This window comes from Poeciliopsis prolifica, unplaced genomic scaffold (genome assembly GCF_027474105.1).
Source record: "Poeciliopsis prolifica strain line A6 unplaced genomic scaffold, Auburn_PproV2 SCAFFOLD054, whole genome shotgun sequence".
Classification (NCBI taxonomy): domain Eukaryota; kingdom Metazoa; phylum Chordata; class Actinopteri; order Cyprinodontiformes; family Poeciliidae; genus Poeciliopsis; species Poeciliopsis prolifica.
Genome location: NW_026562429.1, coordinates 1,229,847 through 1,249,522, shown reverse-complemented (window position 1 = coordinate 1,249,522; position 19,676 = coordinate 1,229,847). Strand labels below are relative to the sequence as shown.

Genomic DNA, 19,676 nt, shown 5'->3' with positions numbered 1-19,676 from the left:
GAGTTTTCCCCAAGAGCTGCAGCATCAGACTGCAGAATTCAAGTGCAACCTAAAAGATTTTTATTTCAGTTTCTTGGCCTTCCTTCACGTTTTCACTCAGTGCAAATCTTAAAACAGCAGCTGAGGACGAACTGAAGCTGTGGTTGAGCTCCTTTACTCCCACCTCTTCAAACCTTCACAATAAGAGCCTTAAACATGCCTTTCTTTGTTCCAAGTTTGTTAAATCAGCTTAAAGGAACTTTGTGAAAACGCAGGAGCCGCGTTCACGTTGGGATCACGCTGATCACTGATGGCAATAAACAAAAACCTAAAACTCTGTACGGCGCCTCTGAAGTGCAAATCACATCAATAATTCATCAAACACAACCACAAATTTAAAAAATATAACATTAAGAAAACAGTAGGAAACCTGAGTCAGCGCTGATTGGACGAATCCACTTTTGAATTGGCTTTAATTTGTTGACATATGAATATTACCAGTGCTTTCCAAAAATATGTAGAGTTGGAACAAACTTCAACTCCATTCTTTTTACAGTTTGGGCAATAATGCTGCATTTTGTTAATTTGCAGTTGTTCTAAGTTAATGTTGAATTCTTCAGTTTGTAGCTGTGTTTAGTGATTTATTGGAGTGGTTTGCACTTCAGGGCCACCAGGAACACGTGTTTGATGCAACACGATGAAAACACGGCAGAAGCAGCTGCAGATAAAAGTTCAACACATAAAAGATTTAACTGGTGTATTCAGAAATACCACATTTTTTTTGTCTGAAAAGTAGCAACAAATTTGCTAATTTAACAGTAAAGTGACGATTATTAACCAGGGCGGTTTTTGAGTCACCATCAGGCTTTTCCTGGTTAAATAAAGACCATAAATCTTCTCAGATTGATGGACAGCAACCATTGCTCCTTTATGGTCATTGCTGCCAAAATGGGAGCTTGTACTGAGATTTTACTGATGAATTTCCTGCTGCTTTTCTTTTTAAATCTTTCAAAAACAACAAAAGTGAAAGAACATTGTAGCGACCAAATCCTTTTTATTATGCTTTTATACTTCAAACTCTTTCTTCTCTTCCATTATTTTATCAAAACTGCTTGACAAAAGTAATAAAAAGTTTTTCTAAAGTTTGCATAGTTCTCTTGTGCGAGTATTTTTCTAATAACCATATTGTGGTAATTTGTGCGTAGATGTTTCTGATGGCTCACTCTAACTGTATATAAAAGTCCAAATGGCCCATCAGAACAGAGGAAGGCGCTGCGTTAATGTTTATGGCTTATTTCCCCGCTTTATTATGAATAAGTCCGAGCCGTTACCAAGCGTCCTCAGAGTGCAGTGAAATACCAGTGGTTGGTATATTGTTCTGTTTGGATTACGCTCGGCCTCCAGCGTGCCCAAACCTTTCCTCACTCCACGTAGTTATGTGTCTCACAAGAAAGATCTGGAGTTTCATTTATGTGGGCAACAATAATTGCAAACGCCGGGACAACTGATGCAAAAATCAAAGCAGAAACAGAAGAAGAAGGAGAAGTGAAGTGTCTATGAAGGAAACTGCGTGTTATTTTCTAACTCTTTACAGACTCAAAGTAGAATTTATTGGTCCAGTAGCCCCAAAAATAAATTAAATTACCAAACACATCATGATCTAACGTCAGTTATTTATCCATTTTTAAATTAAATTAATGAAACAACGATGGTAAATGTGGGAATATATGGAGCAGCATTTTCCAGAAGTGATTCATCTCATTGCAGCAACTTCACAGGTTGAAATGCAAATGATTCAAAAACCTCAAATATTATTACAGCTGGGCAATAATTATTTGTTATTGATTCACCAAACTTTGGGGTTTTTGAAGATTTAACTTTAGGAAAATCCGGATTTTTATTTTTATTTTTACCAGTGCACTAAGTGGGTTTCAATAGTTCAGAGGGCGGCCATCTTGTTTTCCAGATTTTAATTCAAATCAACGCGACAGCGGAAAATTACAATAAGATTTTATTTGTAAATACGAGAATAAAGTATTTACAAGAATATTAGGAGAATAAAGCCATAATTTCATGAGAACTCAAGAAATAATACAAATCTTTAAAGTTAGGAATGTTGAAGTTATACTTTGGTATATTTGAAAATTATCATCAGTAATTTGTGCAAACAACTGTGTCTATTTCAAAGATAAATCTTGATAAAATAGCTAAAACAACTTTTTCTCATAGTTTAAAACATTTCTTCAAGAAATTTTTGATTTGCTAATTCTATTATATTCTTGTAATTCAACAAACACCTTAAGGCTTCATCGTACAACTCACTGAAGGGATGATTGAAATAAAATCCACTTTGTGAAAACATTTTCAGAAATTTATTTCCGTAGAAAATAAAGTCGACAAAAAAAATAATAAATAAATAAAGAGTAAAATCGATTAGAGGCAAACATTCATGGAACAGAAAAATGGCAACTTTTTTTTAAAAAGAAACAAACGATTTTGTGTCTATTGCTTGTTTTAACATTATTATGTACTTTGATTTGCTTTTTTACTTCTCTTAGGAAATAGGATGAAATTTAGCTGCTGTGCTTATGTTGATTAATCTGTTCTAATCAAATAGATTTAACCAGACATAGTTCTGAATCTGTATTTGGGGAAAAGATATTAATGCTGTTGTTTTCTCTGTAAGGAAGCGAGTTTCTTTTTAACGGTCTCAGCTGACGATGAGTCTGTTTGAACTCCTGCCTGTTTTCAGGAAACATAAACTCCAGTAGCGAAGCTGCGATCTGAACAGGCTGCAGGTATTAAAACTCTGAGCCTCAGAGAAATTAAACAAAAAGCTGGTCAAACTCTCTCTGTCCTGTTTACAACAGAAATTACTAAAAAAGAGTGAGGTTTGAATATTCAATCAGTAACAAACCAGATGTAAGGTAGAAACTGGTTCCTGGAAAACTGGATTCCTAATTGGGTTTATTCCCTGGAGGCTCCTGGTTAGAGACCATCAGAAAAGGTGAATGTCATCCCCACAAAGCTGGTATTATTCTGCTTATATGCTAATCGATTTTACCTCAGTCCCTCTGTGCTGCAGGGCGCCTTCAGGCAGGAACTTTCTCCCTTATGTACCATGTTCATACACGTCTATTTTCCTGCTACGTGGAGGTGAAGAGGAGTTTTCCTGCTCCACATGTGACTAGTCATTCGCTAAAACACTTATTTTAATGTTTAACCATAAACCCAGCAGGGAGATGGTTGAATTTAGACATGTTTGTTGTCCTTATGCATTATTTATATATCGACAAATAAAAATGCGCAGCTCTTTAGATCCTGCTAGTAACACTGATTACAGTTTACTTTTAGTTTTAAATTCAATGTTGCTTTTAGCACATTTTACTCTATAATCATTATGTAAATATATCAGAAGATGAAATCATTGCTTTACTCGTCAGTTTGAAAACAGCAAAGATAATTTTTTGCTAACTAGGAATGGGCCTTGGCGTTTTGTAAAGTGAATAAAGTTGAATAAAGTTCAACAACTGTGTTGAAATTTTGGTTCTCAGATGTAAATTTAAAAAAAAGTATGTTCATGCTCTTATTTTGAAGTGACTGTAGTCTGTTTACGCAGGAGTTTCATTTCCTCTCCATGTGTTATCTCTCTTTTTTTCCCCCAATAACAAGAAACATCCAGGAACAAAAAGGAAAAAACATCAACAGGAGAGAACAAGATATCTAAGGTAATATAAAATTTGTAAATTATGTCAAAATATGTCAGTATTGTGTTTTTCAGGCACATAGCACCACTTTTATAGCACAACCCACAAACTATATTACAATTAGTTGTAAAAATGATACATGTATCAGATATGACTAAAAAGAAATTTTACTTTGTAATCTGACATCTTCAAATTAGGTCTCTGTCTCTTTAAGAAGCTCCTGCTCTTTCTAAAGCGTTGCCTTCAGGAAGTCATCACAACATGCTCCGATATTAACACTTTCAAAATGCTTTTATCAGTGTTTCACTACAAAGAAGCTCATATATGGGGCTTAGTAGATCCACCAGGTATTTGCTAATTGCTGCTGGCTAGTCTGAAGGAGCTCAGTGGGGTTGGAGCTGTGTCTCAAAGGCGGAGCTATGTCCACCCAGGTGTTTTGGACAGCTGAATGGTTGTCATGGAGCTTAAAAGATTTCTCAGATATTCTCAAAAGAACCAAAGCAACACTCCAGGTTTGTTAGGTTGTTTTTTTTTTTATGAGGGAATGACATTAGAAAATGATGGAAAGGTTGAATTGATGAAAGGTTTTACATGATACTGTCTCTTTAAAGTGAAAATATAATGATATAATAATTTTCCATTAGCTTCTGCTAACAATAGCATGTTTACGATAATTGTTTCAGTTAGCGTTCCCCAACATTGGCATTGTGTCCAGTTCTGAGCCAACAGTGGGTCGGCTAAATATGTTTTTCTTTCTATATGTGAGGAAGTATAGAAACAAAATTGTGTGAAACTCAAATTTATTGCTTGAGCTGCTCCTGTTTTTTACATTTCATAGGAGTGTGTATGTGTATGTGTGTCACAGAGCAAAAAGCCTGTGCAGCTTGTGGCTTTGTGCATGAGTGTGTAAACAACACTTTGAGTGGCAGAGTATCAAAATGTAGTGCCACATAAAGGCGCTAATCTAATCGTTAATTGTTATCATGTCTTTTCACACTTTCACTGGTCAAATTGACCCTGACATCAAACATCTTTGGGAGCAATCAAAGAAAATATGGACTCCGAGCCTAAAAAGAATGTTTGGTGCCATTTTTCTTTCTGTCAGGGCTACAAACAGGTCAAAACGACCCGCCATCACTCCAGGGTTAAGTAGACGTTTCATGCTTCACAATGTAATGCACTCAGCACCACAAAAATAAATGGTACATAAATTCTGTTAGGTTTTAAAGCCTGAATAGATCGGTCGCTCTGTCCTTCAGTGAGAACAGCAATTGTAGTTTGAAAATATGTCTAACAATGAAATGTGCTTCAGTCACAAAACAGCAAAGCAGAGAAACCTCTCCTGCTGTTTACCTGTGGGTTGCATTAGATGCTTTGGAAGAAACTGAAAACTCCTCAGCAAGTGAGAGTGTGTATTGTACAGCACGTAGAATAAAATTCAAACTTATTTCTACCACGACAGATCAAAAATGAGAACAATCAGCCGACGTATATCAAACCGTCAAATCTTAGTCCAAACACTCTTTATTAATAAAACTGTGTTGATATCTGGCCAATGTTGAACAAACACAAATGTTCACGTGTTAAGTCATTAAAAATATTGCTCCAACTACTTCCTGTTGGTTCTCTTCTTTGTGGTTTCTGCCAGTAGCAACATCCTGTCATTGACCATGTGACTGTTGTGAGCAAATCAACCTTCCATCCTCTCAAGTCTTATGGTTCTGGTTCTGCATCCCCAGAACCAGAACCAAACATGGAGAAGCAGCTTTCAGCTTCTATGCACCACAAATCTGGAACAAACTTCCAGAAAATGGAAAAACTGCCGAAACACTGAGTTCCTTTAAATCAGTGGTAAAATCTCTACGTGTTTAGAGTTAAACTAGAACCATAATTAATGGAATATTGACCAACATGTTGATGCAAATTGACGATTTGAACAAAATGTAAAGTTTTTCACAACTGTTGACTGTCGGATGTGCATCAAGGAACTTTGAACTAAAATATGCTACACAAATAAACTCGACAGAAATCTCAAATATGGTCAATGAAATCAGAACTACTGGTGGAAATTGATTGGACTTGACTGAACCATAGAGGTGTAATACCTAAAAAGAAAGAATCAATAATCAGATCAGGACATAAACTGGTTCATCCCCTCTGAGGAGAATCAACGTCCTGCGGCGCTGTGGTGAAGGTGAAACTAACCTTTCTGGCCTTTTGCCCCCTTGGGAGACGATGGCAGCTGTATAAAACCTCTATTGCCCTCCCCAGCACATCTACAGCCCCAAAGCTCTGCAGGCTTCCCTCTCATGCTGTGCCAAAAAAGCCAAGCTGGAGTAATCCCAAGGGAGCTCAAGTTTAGCACCGGCTCTTGGGTCTGAAAATCCACAGAACATCCCCTCAGCCGGATCAGGTGAAGACATCCGTTTGTTTGTTTTGTTGTTTTCTGTTCTCATCTTGGTGGACACAACGGTTTTCCATGACATTTAGGACGAAAACGCAGCACAAAAACTCAAATTCTTCACATTTCCTCCCCGAACCAGCAGGAAGTCACATGCAGTTAGCGGCTAATACTAATCAGCCGTGGAAAAAACAAGTGACAACAGAATCAACTGAGACATTTTCTTCTATCACTTGAAGCATCCTGGAAGTACAACAATCACTTACAGACTAATCCCATAAAGCAACTCATCATGCTGCGAGGTTTGCCTTGAAACATGGACGCCAGAAGAGGCTGTAGAACAAACAGAGATGTGAATAAATCATAATCAGCAGAGATGTTTTTCTGTGAAATCAAACTGATCCCGGCCAAACTTCCCAGCACGTAGATTAAATGTTAATAAAATACACTAAAATGAAACTTAAGTAGTTTTCCAGTTCTTGATTAATCTAACTGACCACTTCCAATTAAACTGTCAACTTATCGCAAGATTTCCGGAAAGCTGAGGCATGACTGAAATTAAAAATCACTAATTATTTTAGTTTTACTTGAATGGAATAAAATCCTTCTTACAGCTCATGTTACCCTCCAGGCATGAGGAAAAACTGCAAGATTCAATTCGTTCTTTATGAATAACTGCGGCAGAGATGTTCCGCGCTCCTAAATTATTTATGCTCAATATCCAGAAACGATCTGTGAACTGATGGAGAGGACCGACGGCGCCTCATCCCCCAACTTCACCGTTCTGCTGAAAAGGTCAACATCCCAGCACACCAGTTAGAAACACAGTGGGAGGAAGAAGAGGACTGGAAATGAACTGGGGCTCGTTTCAACTGGACATTACAGTTGGTTTATAACTAATAAACTCTAAATGTGAAGTGAAAAGCTCCACAACCGTATTGTAAGACGGCTAAAAAAAAGCATATAACCATATAAACATTCCAAATCGGTCGATATTGATAAGTATTGGTTTATTTTTTTGCTTTAGATATCTAAAATATTGTGTGATCTTTTCTGTTTTATCCACAGTTTTCTTTACATGTCGTTGTTTTTTTAACTTTTAAGCAGCTACCCTGGCAAAAACTGAAACTGCTGCTGTGCAAGTTACTTACTTTGTTAGTCTTGAGAGATTGAGCAGCTAATGTCTTTCCTCTGCCTACATCCCCCAGAATGCTGTGCGGTTCTCGATCAGCGTTCAGTGAATATTCTATCTATTGATATTGATAATTTGTCTATCATGATATGTATTGCTAATGATTTATTGTCCAACCATACGTCTTGATAATAAAATTCCTTAACCATTTTTTACAAGTTTTGCACGAAGACAGTCATGGTAGAAAGTTAAATTTCTGTATATTTTAGTGAATCTTTGGCCATTCTGGACCACAATCCTGCAGAAAAATCCGATGAGATGTTTTCCGTTACCAATCTGTGGCTACAACAGTCTTAACTGTTCTGAAAAGGCTGTCTAAGTGTTTAGGAGTCTTTATGGACTTATTTAACCATTCTTCCAGAAGCATATTATGAGGTCACACACTGATGTAGGACAAGAAGGCCTGTTTTGCAACTAGCCTCATTTCTAGGACAATTTAGGTAAACTTGTTTTTGTGGTGGGACTAATTATATTTCAAAGTGAAGGAAATTTGCTGACTTATCTCACTGAACTTGGAAGTTCTGCTCTGCTTTGGTCCACGTTAGACGTCCAGTGAACCTGAAGTTACTTTGTTAAGCCTGTAATCCTGCTACCTGCAGGCCGTCTGTTGGGTTTATCTCTGTGCCTCTTAGAGTGACATCCAATGATTACGGCTAAAAAGAAGAAAAAAAACTTCCACCTGCACGACTCTACGGTTCAAATGTGTACATTAGACGTTTCTGCTGCTAATCTTTATGTGTCTGAGTCTCAGATGCTGGATTTAATTTGCATTTTTCCTGTGTGACGCATGGCATTTCACACATTTCATCTCTGCGGAGGAGAGAGACGGTTCCCACAGTGAGAGGCAGCAGCTTCTTCCACCCGTCCGCACACCAGCGTGATATAAATAAATACTCACAAACACACATCCGCTCAGTCGTGCTGAGAACCTCGGAGCAGACAGACATATATGGCTCTGGAAGGGGAAAAAAAAGGCAATCCATATTTTTTATTTGATTTGTTGCTGACTGACAGGTTACTGCACCACAGGTTTGTGAGGCTGACAGTTGAACATCAGGTGAGAAACTCAAGAGTCGTGTTGTGATCAAAACCCAACTTCAGTTCGTATCACGTCAAGCGGAATCCTCCGAGTCCGCCGAGCCGTCATCGGCGGACCTCAGCTGCTCTCCGTCATGATTATTCATCATGCCAGCAGCACACAGGTACACAGCAAGCTGGAAGCCGGGAGAACGGCGACTAACCGTCAAAGAAAAGAAAACCGGTTGAGTCCTTTCTTTGCACCAAGTCCCCCGCTGGTCCGCAAAGCTGAGAACGAGAAGAAAACCATCAATCTTGCATTCGCTGTTGACGGCTTTCGGAGCCTTTTTCAGGCAGATTTGGTTTATCATTTGAATAATTTGTGCCGCTGCTGTTTTGCAGCCGCACCTCATCAACAATTTACAGCGGCTGTGGTTTCTGTCTCCGTGGTCTGTTTCAGTCAGTGACAAACTTTATGTGACAGTTGTGTTTGCAGTGAAATATTGATCCGGTTCAGAAAGGCAGGTGCAGAGTGGGGGAGGGGGGCGGGGGCAGAAAGTGCCCAATCCCTCCTAGATGCCCCAGGTGACATTTTTTAGATCTTTCTGTTGGTTTGGTCATTTATTAATAACAAATTAGCTAAATAACACGATCTGGCTCCATTATTTAATATAAACAAACCAAGGCACAGCGTGGTAACGGTTTGGTAACCCCAACCCTGACCCCCTGACCCTGACCCTGACCCTGACCCTGACCCTGACCCTGACCCTAAGCATGGGTCATTCTTCACTTTGTGTTTTTACGCTCTGGCTCTGGTTTATATACTTCAAAAAATATAGACTCATAAAACCAAGTGCATGATTAATTATCTAAATATTTAACTTCTAACTAAATGTTTAGTTAGGGAAATAAATACTTATTTATTTACCAAACTAAATATTGAGAAAGTGAGCCAAATATTTAACTTGCTTCCTCAATTATTGATTTAGAAAGCTAAATATTTAGCTTCCTAACTAAATAAATTACAAAGCAAACTAAATCTTATGTGTGCTAAATATTTAGGCTGCTAGCTAAATATTAAGTTAGCAACCTAAATATTTAGCTTTCTGATTAAATAACTAATGAGCAAGCTAAAACCTTTGCCTGCTAATTAAATAATAAGCTTAATATTTCGTGAATATGGAAACTAAAAAAAGCTGGGATTGGTTCCTTTCCTCTCAACATACCCAATGTTAGTAGGACTGTGGGAGATTTTGCTAGAAAAACTAATTCTGCAAGAAAAAGTCTTATTTTTAATGTGCTCTTGTTATCTTTAACTCATATTAAAACTAGTTTAATGATCTGAAATGTGAGTGTGTGTGTGACGAACAGGAAAATGCAGCAAAAACTTAACCAAGCAAGTAAATCATTTGGGTTTAATATCTTTTAATTGCCGTCTTTTCTGTTTCCCTTTGTAACCCCTTTAGACATGTAAAGCTTTTGATGCAGAGGCTCATAATTTTATGTAGTAATCACTTTGAAAACGTGCACCTTGAAAACATCCTTGACGGACCTTTTAGATCAGTGAAAATAAGCCCTTATCCTATTGACGGCGTCCCTGAATACTTAGAATACATTACTGTTATTGTGACCCTGAAGCTTTAAGCTCTCGTCTAAATTCCAGTGAATCAACGTAAAACGGTTTTTTAGTTAAATGATCCTGTAATCACTGACGCATAAAAATTGTCAATTCATCTGAAGATGGTTTTACGTTTTATTAAGGGAACTAATTCAGTTTTGGAAACCTTAAGATGAGATAGTACTTTCTTCACAGCCATAGTATATTTTTCTGCTCATCTCTACAGTTTGTAGAAAATGTTAATAATAATAAAAATATTTCTGATTGGCTGAAAAGACCATTTTTGTTTACTTCAAATGTCTTGTTATGTTTGTTCAGATTTAGTGTGAAAAGACTTGAAAAGTTTGTGGCAACAACATCACAGGTTGTTACAAAACCAGGAAGCGGACGACAGTGCAGGGAATTCTGGGTAGATACAACCAATACAAACATGGATTGTGGTCCTTAATAAAAAAAAATTCTGCTTTGATTTCTGTGTAAAGAGCATTCACAAACAAACTGTCGCTTGAATCAGCGATTTTATCAACGTCTGTTTCCTGGAATAACAAGACAAATCCCTTTTGAGGGAGAATCAAACATTTACTGGAAGAGACGTTTCAGATGACGTAATGATGTGGTTCTGGTTCTCTGCTGCATTTCTGTAAAACATGCAAGAAATTGCTTTTGAATTTGAAACTTTTCCAATGTAATAGCCATTTTTTAATAAAATTAATGCACTTTTACAACTTGTCTTTTTATTTCTTTAAATTAAAAGCCTAATAAGTCGGGGAGGACACTCAGTCCTGTCCTTGCAGAGGGATTTTTACTGTAACAGGGACCTAAATCATTAATCCAGCAGGCAGGACCAGCAGCCACTGCAGATGCTGATAGCAAATGGCAGTCGGCTGTGGTGCAGCCCGAAAGTCAGGGACAAACATCCAGCTAAAACCGGCTGCTGTCACGACCAAACCTGACAATTAGGAAGCTGTCGACATCTTTCCCCAACAAATTGCTCACATGCAATGTTGAACAGCGGCCCAGAAATGGCCAGGATGACGTCAGCCAGTTGTGTTGTCTTTATTTACCTCCGGTTGATGTTTAACAGAAACTTTTAACCACCTGTCAATTGTGAACGTTGAGCGTTTTTCTGCGAGATTTGCAAGAAAATAATCCCTCAGATTTTCTAGAAAGAAATCTGAAATTACAGAGCTCAAAACCTTAAAAAAAATTTTTAAAGATTTATTTTTAGATTAATTTGACATATTTCAAAATACATTTCAGTCCTCAATAAATTCACAATAAAAATGAGTAGGCTTCTACTAAAAACATGGATATTTCTGAGCTCCAAAAGTTACAAATTTGCACATAATAAAAAAATAAAATAAAATAAAAGCAGTTGCGATAAACTTTACATACTTTCTAGAAAAAGTTTGGAAATTTCTGAATTCCAAAGGTCAAATATTTGTGAGCTCAGAGATTTCTCTGTTTTTTCTCTTAATATTCTGAAGAAAGAAACAAACTAAATTTCCTAGCATGTGAACTTGTTCACTGGAACTCAGAAATGTTCTCGTTTTAACCAGCCGAAGCGAATACGATGTTAATCAGCGGCGCACAGATTCTGTCACACGATAAAATGAGAACAAGAAGTCTTGAGCTTGAGTTGTATGCAATACGAGAACAAACATACCATGACATAAATGTTAAAACTAAGACGTTAAAACTTGTTTTCCAGTCAAACAGGTCAGTCACTGTGCCTGCAAAATCCCAGTTTAGCGAGAAGTCGAGCAGCGGCCATGCATGGGTAATCACCGGGGCGCAGTGTGTGGGTTTCATATGGATAAGCAATAATGTATTCATCATAATGAGATCCTGGATGGAGGCGGAAGCTTTGCCTGTGGGCAGTTTTTAATGACCTCACTGCAAACCCCAAAGCTGGCCCAGAGCCGGGAAGTAACGGAGCCGAAGGAGGCTTCCAGAGGAGCAGCGGTGAAAACGCCCGAGGAGGCAGAGCGCCACGCCTGGAAACATGGACGCCATCGCTGCCGCCCCACAACGGCGGGGGGAAGCCAGAATCCAGATCACACACCACCAAATTAAGGAAAAGCACGATGTTTTCCTTTATTTTCCCATTTTCTTACTTTCTCAATACCAGTTTGTGTATTTGAAATGTCAGGTTTATGTTCGATTCCATTTACTTGCTTTCAGGCATGGCATCAAAACATCTGCAAAAGCTACACTAAAGTCAATTAGGTAAAAGACTCAGATGAAACACCTGTGAGTTTCATTGAGAAAGGTTTAGAGGCGCACTGGTTAAAAGGGAGAGGAAACCAACCGAACCACTGTTGTGTCAAGGCATAAAGATCAGATCAATGATGCCGAGATCTTTCCCCATCAGCCTGAGAAAAGCTACAAGACCATCTTCATCCACCCTCTGTAAGACAAATCATTTACAAATGGAGGGCACCAGGCATCATCACGACGCTGCCCAGAAGTGGATGGCTGTCAAAACTTACACAACGAAGCATCAGAAACGTAATAATGCAGGTAAAGTACAACCCACGCATCACCTCCAGAGAGTTCAGACCGCTCTGTCAGCATCTGGAATAAATGTACGTGTGTCTGCAATCAGGCAAAATATCAATAGACGTGGGAGAGTTGCTGGAGGGAAGACTGGCCACAATCAGAGGCGCCATGTTTGAAGAAACATCAACACTGCGTTTAAAGAGAAGACTCTCCTCCCAGCAGAGAAGGTGGTGGAAAATGAAAGTCTGGGCCTGCAGACCTGGACGGCTCCATACGACCCGGGAACCATCCACTCCCAGGACCATCAACAATTTTTGTTGGTGGTGATCCATTCTTAATCCAAACATTTAGAATAATTTATTAAATTTTAATAATAAAATTATTACACATTTGTGCATTTTTTTTGTTTGTTGTCCTGATCCAAGATTTAGTTGTAAAAATGCTTAATATATTGGCACCAACATTGGTATCAGATGGTATTAGTCATTTTTATTAACATCGTTATCAACCAGATAAATGAAACCGGGCCAATCTGGTATTTAAAAGTGATTTAAAACCCTGAAGAAACTGTATTCCACATTGTCTTTGTTGTTATTTATAGATCTATTTGTGTAGATCTTCTGCCTCTGCCAGGCTGTTCTAATTGTTTCTTCATCTCACTCTCCGGGGACGTATTGGCACGGCCTTATTATCCCAGCAGATCGATGCCGTTTATCGGTTTACGGAGTGAGACATGCAGATTGTCTCATCTCTCAGGGAGAAACCTCAGAAATCATTCACAACCTCCCAGCCGGTCGCTGTTTTCTCTCTTCGAACTCATGAACCAGACTGTTTTACGTCTTCTTAAACACTCAATTAAATCTCTAAAATGTAGGATTCATGAGAAAAATACTGATGATTGCCGTCTTGTCTTGCAGTAATGCTGATGAATGCCAAAATGCAAATGGCCGCCTTGTTAGCATAATCGTGTTAGCCCTCAAGAGGACGAGACGTTTCCACAAAGCCGAGCAGATAATTCCCACAAACAACTGATGTCATTCTGTTTCAAGAATCCCTGGTTTTTTATTGGAAATCAGCATCGTTAGAAAAAACAGTGCAAAAAACAACAAAGCGACTTATATTGATCCCAAACAACTGATTAGATTTTTACCCCACACTGCCTGGATTATTGTATCTATTTTTTCATTTCTGTTAAACCTTCTTTTTTAATTGCAATTTGCATCTGTCATGGCTGCAGTAAGATCAAGACCAAACAGAACGGTATTCAGAAACTGCAAAAAGAAAATTTGTTAGCGCATATTTGGTCTAATTCCTAGTCCAAATATCTTAGTACACTAAATAAAACAAAACTTAAAAGTAACTTTTCAGCTTGTTTTAAGTCAATATCTTCTTCATATTTATAAAAAAGTACAGTTTCCACTAGCAGATTAATTCATTTAAATAAGCCAAAAAGTTACTTGTATGTTAGTTTTGTGTCAATATTTTTACTAAAAACATCAGAAATAACAAATTGTTGTAATTTAATGCAAACTCTAGTATAGTCTGAAATAAGACATCCATGCATTTTATTAAGTTATGTATCAATACTTTTATATTTAATAATTTGATTCTGTATTTATTTCCAAAACCAATAAACCCAGTTTCTGAATACAGACTTGTGGAATGAAAACGACAGCAGAGATCAGCATATTTTTAAGTTTTATTTCCAGTTTTCAAGAGGTATAGTTATGATTATTTGCAGCCAGGGTTTTGTGGAAGGAAAATGACCGAATCACAGAGTTTCTGCCAAAACAAGCGAACGGAGTGGAAAGTTTCAGAGTGGCTGAGTCGATCTCCAGACGTGTTTATGTACCAGCTGAAGAGGAAACCAGATAGAAATCTCACAAAAAACTGCAACTGAATTAAACTGCTGTTAAGAGACCATAAAAAGCCTCACAAAGGAAATCTGCAGATTTAACCATGTTACTATTTCTACAGGATTATTGCTGATATTACAAGTCAAGGATCAGCAACTAAAAACAACAACAACAAAAAGAACATTTCTCCCTTTACAAGTCAAATTATTTTAATTTCTTTTCTCATGAACAAAACCATGTTTGATATATAAATTAGAGGGAGAGAGTTGGGATGTTTAGCAACACAAACTGCAGCAGAGGCAGCAAAACTGGAGGGCATAATCTGGGTAGATGACGCGAGTGTTTCGTCTTTGGAAACACAGAAAAACAATCTTTGTTGTGTTTTTTAGTTTTCTGTGAGTATTTATTTAAATTTATATCCCTGTATTGCATCATAATTGTCCTCAGGGAATCAAAAAGAAATTAAAAGATTCTAGATACTCAGTATGTGGTAATTTTTAAAGTGTCACTCTCTTATTTTTGCCTTTAGGTTTTAAAACAAAAAAAATATTAAACATTTACTAAATATTTTCATCTATTTAGTTGCTGATGCTTGTATAAAACGATGGAGACAAAGAAAAGTATATAGTCATGTAGATTCAGTTCGATTGAGGACCAAAATTTGAGCATCTGTTACATTTTCAGTGGCTGTGGTTCAATCAAAGCCTTTGAAAAACCTGTTCCCCTCCTCGCCTGTGGGGGCGCTGCACCAAGAATCACTAAAGGAAACAACACAAAAACCTCTGACGAAGACACTGAGCGCAACTTTCTCCTTCACGAAATGTAAACAAAAATGGAATGGCGTCGGATTTTAGTGGTAGTTCTCTTTAGCTAGTGCTAACCTAGCATGTTAGCTTTGGTTGTATTTTACCCAGAATGCCCTGCGCTGTAGTTCACTTCCTGCTTTTGGAGTCTGATACGCGCAGCAGCAGAGTTCACTTCAACGTAATGATGAGAAGAAAAATACTGGTAACTGTCATACACGTCTTTTTTGTTATGAAAATTTTATGCAAAATTTATTCATGCAAAGAAAATGCTAAGATCTGCATTTTGTTCTATCTATATTTTAAAAACTTGTTGGTTTTGCTGTTTTTTTAGCCAAGTTATTAAGAGCCACAGGTTACTTGACATGCCAATAAAATTCAGAATAAAATATCAAAACATTTTTTACTACATTTCCTCCTGTTCAACCTGTCTATCCTATCCTATCACTTCTAAAAGACAACAAAACGGCTAAAGAAAGAAACTATGTGACATGTGAAACTCGTCTGAAATACTCCTGAGTCTTTTAATTAAGACCATTTAATTATTAACTAAGCCAGGGAATGGGGTAGTAAATATTTACTCATTAATCTTACACATTGCTTTTAGCCATGATTATTTTATAAACCAATTTCCCTATAGTGTGTGCTCACATGTGAAGAATGCACAATAGTAAAGAGAAAGTCCTTCAATCTGCACTGCAAAAACACAAAATCTTACCTAATATTTTTGGTAGAAATATCTTAAGATAAAAAACTTTTCAGCAAAACATAGCAGCTTGTTTTAAGTCAATAACTCTTTAATATTGCTAAAATATATATTTCTAGTTCTGCTGGCAGATTATTTCATTTATTACTAGATATTCTTCTGATGTTATCAGTAAAAAAAACTTCAAGAGGAATTAGCCTTTTTCGTTGATATTAAGAAATTATTGATCTTGCTGAAAAGTTTCTTGTAAATGAGTTTTTGTCCCATTAAAGTGTGTTAAGATATTTGCATTAGGAATGAGTCCGATTTAATAAGATTGAGTGTTTTTGCAATGCAGAGCATAAAGTTAATAGAAGTGGGGGTGCTACATATGCAGTGAAGAATCATTGGATTTGTAGAGTTAATTCGTCTACATTCGCTGTGGCTGAGCATTGATGCGCGGCGCAGGGATGGGAGGGAGGGAGAGAGCAGCAGAGAGGGAGAGCCGCTGAGCGAGCTCATCCACTTGGCTGCGAGTGCAGGGAAGAGGCGGAGGGAGGAGGGTCTGCCTTTTCACCTGCAGATTACTTTGTCTCACACTTCACTCACCCAGAGCGCTGCAGAGAGGCGAGCCGATCGGACTTCTCTTACAGAAACCGCCGCCGTCGGAGTCCCGACTGGGGAGACAAAAGTGCAACGAGAGGAAAGGAAGAAGAAGAAGAAGAAGTTCTGGGTTTCCTCTTCAGAGGTAGGATTTCATTTACTTATTTACAACCTGCGAGAAGGTAAGTGAGCTCTGCATGTGTCATGACTTTGGCATTGGGAGGTGAAGAAGTTGGAGGGGAAATGTTGAGGAGTTTAGTTGGTGCTGGAGAGATTGGTGGTTGGCGGTGAGAGGAGAGTTGCTGTGAGTGATGGAGGAGTTGTGGGTTTGGGGGGTTGAGGGGCGTCTGGCAGCCGACTCTGTAACCAAGGCAGCTGAGACGAGACAGAGCCAACAGGGGACACTGGGATTTCTATTTTTCACCCTCGCCGCGATGCGTTCGGGCGCTGCCAAGTCCCCTGCCTCATCCCCCGACGAATAAAGATTTCATTGTGCGCCGCTGTGACCGAATTCATTAAGCATCTACCCTCAACTCCCACCTCTAACTACCCCCGACCTCTCTATTTGCCCCGTAATCAGCTCACCCTATGCTACAGCAACAGTTGAGTTTCTCTGCACTCTGCGGGAAAAAAAACAACTGTGAGCTCCTGGAAGGACGGCGTCTACCCTGGCGCCCCGAAAAAAGTTTATCAGTGCCGCTGTGAGGACGCCACATGGGGTCGCTGTAAATGCAAATGAGCGCTTACAGGAAATTTATGTCATAGCAACTTGGCCAGTTTGCTGCCGCTTCTGGGAATTGGATTCCAGCGACATCCTGCTGGCTAAGGACAAATACAGCAGTAAATGTGGGGGGAAATATGCAGAACCTGAGGAGTATTTTCCAAAAGGCTGAACAGCTGTGCTTAAAAATCAATCATTTTGCATTGTTTATAGTTAATTTTGACTTCCCTTAAGGCGTTCTTATCCAATTGTTTAAGTTTTCATTTCCAATTAATCTTAAACCGCAGCTGATTCTTTTACATTATTTTCTTGGTTTTCATTCATAAGCACCCATTTTCTACAGAAATTGTAGCAATAAAGAGAACGGCAGGATCAGTAGGCCAGAACACAGTTTTCTCTCCAGCTGGCCTGAATTTCTATAAATGAGAAAATATGTTCACTGTATATCAGCAGAATTGAGGTGAATGCCAGTTTTATGCTTGTTGGTCGTTTTTAGTTGCCCTCTTGTGGCCCAAATAAAAAACAAAACAACCCGGATAGTACAAGATTATGTCGTCACTTTTCTGAATCAGAACTAACAAGATTTATTTTGTTCATTCAAGCAGATTTGATTTAGGCAGAAAAATTGATTGAAACAGTTTCTTTTTGAAAACACATTAAAACAATTGGATTCTTGGGTCTTTAATGGGATAAACAAGCCAAACCAGGAAAGGAAGAACAGGGCAAGCAAAACTGATAGATTTAAGTAGGAAGTCGACAGCCAGACCACTGAGGCATCTCCTGTTGAAAATGTGTTGTTTTTCCAAGATCTTTGTTATTATATCAGTGTTTTGTATCTGTTAAGTCAATCTCTTGATAAATAATGTTTACCCAAGTTACACAAGCAGCACCAGCTTATTTTCTTTCCATTGTGTCTGAGCAGAATGAAGGAGAGCGTGTTTGATTATAGCTGCTTTCTGACTGTATATCATTATTTGAATTGGTGTTTGTTAGCCAGACAACATGCAGATGTGGGGACACTAACTGCGCAGATAAACTGTGAAGACTGACTATGTCAACAAAAGTAAGACCAGCAAATTACTGCATTAATAAGTATTAAGGACTCTGATAAACAAGCCTCTTGTCCTGCGCTTAGCTGCGTAGTGTCTGGATTCTCGGTTATTGATAAGTGATTGGTTCTCAGATGCGTGAACTTTGTTTAGGTTAACAATGCTACCCAATCACTGATCGTGATGCGTTTTGAAAATCAAAATACTTATAAATGTATGTGTCTGGTATGCAACTTAGCAAAATAGGGATGATTTGGTTATAAGTTTGACAGGTAAGTGCTTCCAATACAATTATTGGTATGTGTTGAATGATCATCAGTCGGCAATAGTGGCATATAGCACGAGGTCGGCGGTGTGGTGGCTCTAAGCTAATTCACAAAATTTGTTTAAAATGACTACACAACCATTCTAAATTTGTTGCCACAAGTTTTCTTATGTTATCATTATACTCTCCTAGCTTATATCTTCAGAGTTCAGCCTCTTTAGAGAAACCTGTTGAGCATAAAAGAAGCTAAAGGTTCGTGTTACATGTCCACAAATTTTTTTAAAAATCTGAGATCTGCGTTTTGCTGGTTATTAATGATGTCTGCGTTAAATCTCTTTGGTCTTGCAAACACTCCTGGTGATATCCGTTTGTTTTACTGCCTTCGACATACAGCTGTGCAATAAATCAAACAATATGTACGTCACAACTGACACGCGATCACTATCAATAGATATTGTGTCCGAAATAAGATCAATAACTTCACCAAACTCCAAACCAGAATCGCACAGCATTCTGGGAGATGTAGGCAGAGAAAACACTTCAACCGCCCTAAACAGGATGACATCAACTAACTCACCCGCTCTTTGGTTACCTAAAATTGATGGATTTAAGTAGGAAGTCGACAGCCAGACCACTGAGACATCTCCTGCTGAAATAACCTAGCAACAACATGCTTAGTAGCAATTGACTCAACCATTTAAAAAAATTAAGTTAAATTAAAAACAGTGTGGAGTAAAAAACAGTCAATATTTATGGATGTTGGGTGATGTGGTATAACACTTATGTCATGGTACATTTTTCAGTCATCCTGTCCAACCTGACTTAACTTTCATAGTAATTGGTCATAAACTATTTTGAGCGTTTTGGGTGAAATTTGCAAAGTTTTGTTCCAGATCATTTCTGACTCAAAACAAAATAACTTGGAACCTTTTCTTCTGGCCAGCACACTTTTAAACAGGTAGCAACGACTGTGAAGGTCAGTGAAAAGGCTGAATTCAAAAGGACTTTATGTGTTTTCGTTTTACACATCACTCTTTTCATGCCTCTCTTCACAATAAAGCCGGAGTCATCACCCCTTTTGGTAAAAAGACCGGTACAGGCTTTTATGGGCTCCTTATTGTTTCCAAGATGTGAGACACCACCCTCGTGCTGAAATCAATAGCCCAGTAAATTCCTAATTGAATGACTGCAGGGCTCAGAGCCTGACGGGGCTTTATGGGCTACCAGAAGGCGCCTTTGAGCGCGACGAGAGCATCAAGCACCCTGCTGGCGTGTTGT

General features: G+C 38.3%; 1 protein-coding gene and 1 long non-coding RNA gene across 2 annotated transcripts in view; one reads left to right on the top strand and one right to left on the bottom strand.

Annotated features, from left to right (window-relative positions):
- LOC129378910 (uncharacterized) overlaps positions 1–19,676 on the bottom strand; it is a 154,684-nt gene that overhangs the window by 37,187 nt on the left and 97,821 nt on the right. The window lies entirely within an intron of this gene.
- Positions 16,312–19,676, top strand: part of LOC129378909 (cadherin-20-like) — an 82,842-nt gene continuing 79,477 nt past the window's right edge. Inside the window, exon 1 of the mRNA XM_055059411.1 lies at positions 16,312–16,508. The gene's annotated coding sequence lies outside the window, so the exon portion shown is untranslated. The remainder of the gene's footprint in view (positions 16,509–19,676) is intronic.